The sequence below is a fragment of the Capsicum annuum genome, unplaced genomic scaffold, assembly GCF_002878395.1.
Source record: "Capsicum annuum cultivar UCD-10X-F1 unplaced genomic scaffold, UCD10Xv1.1 ctg13332, whole genome shotgun sequence".
Taxonomy (NCBI): domain Eukaryota; kingdom Viridiplantae; phylum Streptophyta; class Magnoliopsida; order Solanales; family Solanaceae; genus Capsicum; species Capsicum annuum.
The window spans coordinates 1-3,791 of NW_025818595.1; the positions used below are offsets into that span (position 1 = coordinate 1).

Below are 3,791 nucleotides of genomic sequence, written 5' to 3' on the forward strand. Positions count from 1 at the left end.
AATTTTGCCAGTTCGATCGGCGAATCTTTTTGTGTTTCCTCTTGTCGGAAACGAGAAAGAGGCCGCGCGTGCGGGGTGGGATGGGCGACGCAGGAGAAAGAGGATTAATAGAATTTGGAGTGCTGAGAACGACGGATGCGATCATACCAGCACTAACGCACCGGATCCCATCAGAACTCCGATTTTAAGCGTGCTTGTGTGAGTTTAGTACTAGGATGGGTGATATCCTGGGAAGTCCTCGTATTGCATTCCTTTTTTTTTCTTTAAAATTCAGTTTAATTTTGCCGGTTCGATCGGTGAATCTTTATGTTTTTTCTCTTGACGGAAACGAGAAAGAGGGCGAGGCGCGGGGGCGTGCGTGCGGGGTGTGACGGGCGGCGCAGGAGAAAGAGGCTTAATAGAATTTGTAGTGGTGAGAATGACAGGTGCGATCATATCAGCACTAATGTACCGGTTCCCATCAGAACACCGAAGTTAAGCGTGCTTGTGCGAGAATAGTACTAGGATGGGTGACCCCCCGGGAAGTCCTCGTGTTGCGTTCATTCCATTTTTTTCTGCTTTAAAATTTGTTTTAATTTTGCCGGTTCGATCGGCGAATCTTTTTGTTTTTCCTCTTGGTGGAAACGAGAAAGGGGGCGAGGCGCGGGAGCGCGCGTGCAGGGTGTGACGGGCGGCAGAGGAGAAAGAGGCTTAATAGAATTTGGAGTGCTAGGAATGATGGATGCGATCATACCAGCGCTAACGCACCGGATCCCATCAGAACTCCGAATTTAAACGTGCTTGGACGAGAGTAGTACTAGGATAGGTGACCCCCTAGGAAGTCCTCGTGTTGCATCTCTTCTTTTTTTTTCCTTTAAAATTCGGTTTAATTTTGCCGATTCGATCGGCGAATCTTTTTGTTTTTCCTGTTGGCTGAAACGAGAAAGGGGGCGAGGCGTGCGGGGTGTGACGGACGGCGCAAGAGAAAGAGGCTTAATAGAATTTAGAGTGCTGAGAATGACGGATGCGATCATACCAGCACTAACGCACCGGATCCCATCAGAACTCCGAAGTTAAGCGTGCTCGGGCGAGAGTAGTACTAGGATGGGTGACACCCTGGGAAGTTCACGTGTTGCCTCTCTTCCTCTTTTTTTCCTTTAAAATTCGATTCAATTTTGTCGGTTCGATCGGCGAATCTTTTTGTTTTTCCTGTTGGCGGAAACGAGAAAGGGGGCGAGGCGCGAGGGCGCACGTGCGGGGTGTGACGGGCGGCGCCGAAGAAAGAGGCTTAATAAAATTTGGAGTGCTGGGAATGACGGATGCGATCATACCAACACTAACGCACCGGATCCCATCAAAACTCCGAAGTTAAGCGTACTTGGACGCGAGTAGTACTAGGACGGGTGACCCCCTTGGAAGTCGTCTTGTTGCATCCCTTTCTTTTTTTTTTCCTTTAAAATTCGGTTTAATTTTGTCGGTTCGATCGGCGAATCTTTTTGTTTTTCCTCTTGGCGGAAACGAGAAAAGGGGCGAGACGCGGGGGCGCGCGTGCGGGGTGTGACGGACGGCGCAAGAGAAAAAGGCTTAATAGAATTTGGAGTGCTTAAAATGACGGATGCGATCATATCAGCACTAACGCACCGGATCCCATCAGAACTATGAATTTAAGCGTGCTCGGTCGAGAGTAGTACTAGGATGGGTGACACCCTGGGAAGTTCACTTGTTGCATGCCTTCCTCTTTTTTTTCCTTTAAAATTCGGTTTAATTTTGCCGGTTCGATCGATGAATCTTTTTGTTTTTCCTGTTGGCGAAAACGAGAAAGGGGGCGAGGCGCGGGGGCGTGCGTGGGGGGTGTGACAGGCAGCGCAGAAGCAAGAGGCTTAACAGAATTTGGAGTGCTGGGAATGACGGATGCGATCATACCAGCACTAACGCACCGGATCCCATCAAAACTCCGAAGTTAAGTGTGTTTGGGCGAGAGTAGTACTAGGATGGGTGACCCCCTGGGAAGTCCTCGTGTTGCATCCGTTCCTATTTTTTTTCCTTTAAAATTTGGTTTAATTTTGTCGGTTCGATCGGCGAATCCTTTTGTTTTTCCTCTTGACGGAAACCGGAAGGAGGGCGAGGCGCGGGGGCGCGTTTGAGGCGCGTGACGGGCGGCGCAGGAGAAAGAGGCTTCATAGAATTTGGAGTGCTGAGAATGACGGGTATGATCATATCAGCACTAATGCACCGGATCCCATCAGAACACCGAAGTTAAACGTGCTTGGGCGAGAGAAGTACTAGGATGGGAGACCCCCTAGGAAGTCCTCGTGTTGCATTCATTCCCTTTTTTTCTCCTTTAAAATTCGGTTTAATTTTGCCTGTTCGATCGGCAAATCTTTTTATTTTTCCTCTTGACAGAAACGAGAAAGAGGGCGAGGCTCGAGGGCGCGCGTGCGGAGTGTGACGTGCGGCGCAGGAGAAAGAGGCCTAATAGAATTTGGAGTGCTGAGAGTGACGGGTGCGATTATATCAGCACTAACGCACCGGATCCCATCAGAACTCCGAATTTAAGCGTGCTTGGGCGAGAGTAGTACTAGGATGGGTGACCCCCTGGGAAGTCCTCGTGTTGCATCCCTTCCAATTTTATTTTCCTTTAAAATTCGATTTAATTTTGCCGGTTCGATCGGCGAATATTTTTGTTTTTCCTCTTGGCGGAAACGAGAAAGGGGGCGAGGCGCGGGAGCGCGCGTGCAGGGTGTGACGGGCGACGGAGGAGAAAGAGGCTTAATAGAATTTGGAGTGCTAGGAATGATTGATACGATCATACCAGCGCTAACGCACCGGATCCCATCAGAACTCCGAATTTAAACGTGCTTGGACGAGAGTAGTACTAGGATTGGTGACCCCCTAGGAGGTCCTCGTGTTGCATCCCTTCTTTTTTTTCCTTTAAAATTCGGTTTAATTTTGCCAGTTCGATCGGTGAATCTTTTTGTTTTTCCTGTTGGCTGAAACGAGAAAAGGGGCGTGGCGCAGGGGCGCGCGTGCGGGGTGTGACAGACGGCGCAAGAGAAAGAGACTTAATAGAATTTAGAGTGCTGAGAATGACGGATGCAATCATACCAGCACTAACGCACCGGATCCCATAAGAACTCCAAAGTTAAGCGTGCTCGAGCGAGAGTAGCACTAGGACGGGTGACACCATGGGAAGTTCACGTGTTGCATCCCTTCCTCTTTTTTTCCTTTAAAATTCAATTTAATTTTATCGGTTCGATCGGCGAATCTTTTTGTTTTTCCTGTTGGCGGAAACGAAAAAGGGGGCGAGGCGCGAGAGCGCGCGTGCGGGGTGTGACGGGCGGCGCAGAAGAAAAAGGCTTAGTAAAATTTGGAGTGCTGGGAATGACGGATGCGATCATACCAGCACTAACGCACCAGATCCCATCAAAACTCCGAAGTTAAGCGTGCTTGGACGCGAGTAGTACTAGGACGGGTGACCCCCTTGGAAGTCCTCGTGTTGCATCCCTTTCTGTTTTTTCCTTTAAAATTCGGTTTAATTTTGTCGGTTCAATCGGCGAATCTTTTTGTTTTTCCTCTTGGCGGAAACGAGAAAAGGGGCGTGGCGCGGGAGCGTGCGTGCGGGGTGTGACGGACGGCGCAAGAGAAAGAGGCTTCATAGAATTTGGAGTGCTAAAAATGACGGATGCGATCATATCAGCACTAACGCACCGGATCCCATCAAAACTATGAAGTTAATCGTGCTCGGGCGAGAGTAGTACTAGGATGGGTGACACCCTGGGAAGTTCACTTGTTGCATCCCTTCCTCTTTTTTT

General features: G+C 49.4%; 10 non-coding genes and 3 pseudogenes across 10 annotated transcripts; all 13 read left to right on the forward strand.

Annotated features, from left to right (window-relative positions):
• Window positions 1-133: 133 nt before the first annotated feature.
• LOC124890192 lies at window positions 134-252 on the forward strand. The gene has a single exon (XR_007049007.1). It is a non-coding gene; the product is annotated as a 5S ribosomal RNA (ribosomal RNA).
• Window positions 253-423: 171 nt separating this feature from the next.
• LOC124890200 lies at window positions 424-542 on the forward strand. Its single transcript, XR_007049011.1, has one exon. It is a non-coding gene; the product is annotated as a 5S ribosomal RNA (ribosomal RNA).
• Window positions 543-719: 177 nt separating this feature from the next.
• LOC124890188 lies at window positions 720-838 on the forward strand. Its single transcript, XR_007049002.1, has one exon. It is a non-coding gene; the product is annotated as a 5S ribosomal RNA (ribosomal RNA).
• A 163-nt stretch (window positions 839-1,001) lies between these two features.
• LOC124890198 lies at window positions 1,002-1,120 on the forward strand. The gene has a single exon (XR_007049009.1). It is a non-coding gene; the product is annotated as a 5S ribosomal RNA (ribosomal RNA).
• A 176-nt stretch (window positions 1,121-1,296) lies between these two features.
• On the forward strand, window positions 1,297-1,415 carry LOC124890194 (annotated as a pseudogene).
• A 177-nt stretch (window positions 1,416-1,592) lies between these two features.
• LOC124890195 lies at window positions 1,593-1,711 on the forward strand (annotated as a pseudogene).
• Window positions 1,712-1,888: 177 nt separating this feature from the next.
• On the forward strand, window positions 1,889-2,007 carry LOC124890187. Its single transcript, XR_007049001.1, has one exon. It is a non-coding gene; the product is annotated as a 5S ribosomal RNA (ribosomal RNA).
• Window positions 2,008-2,184: 177 nt separating this feature from the next.
• On the forward strand, window positions 2,185-2,303 carry LOC124890189. The gene has a single exon (XR_007049003.1). It is a non-coding gene; the product is annotated as a 5S ribosomal RNA (ribosomal RNA).
• A 177-nt stretch (window positions 2,304-2,480) lies between these two features.
• Window positions 2,481-2,599, forward strand: LOC124890197. Its single transcript, XR_007049008.1, has one exon. It is a non-coding gene; the product is annotated as a 5S ribosomal RNA (ribosomal RNA).
• Window positions 2,600-2,777: 178 nt separating this feature from the next.
• On the forward strand, window positions 2,778-2,896 carry LOC124890191. Its single transcript, XR_007049006.1, has one exon. It is a non-coding gene; the product is annotated as a 5S ribosomal RNA (ribosomal RNA).
• Window positions 2,897-3,070: 174 nt separating this feature from the next.
• Window positions 3,071-3,189, forward strand: LOC124890190. Its single transcript, XR_007049005.1, has one exon. It is a non-coding gene; the product is annotated as a 5S ribosomal RNA (ribosomal RNA).
• A 176-nt stretch (window positions 3,190-3,365) lies between these two features.
• On the forward strand, window positions 3,366-3,484 carry LOC124890199. The gene has a single exon (XR_007049010.1). It is a non-coding gene; the product is annotated as a 5S ribosomal RNA (ribosomal RNA).
• Window positions 3,485-3,659: 175 nt separating this feature from the next.
• LOC124890193 lies at window positions 3,660-3,778 on the forward strand (annotated as a pseudogene).
• The last annotated feature ends 13 nt before the right edge of the window (window positions 3,779-3,791 follow it).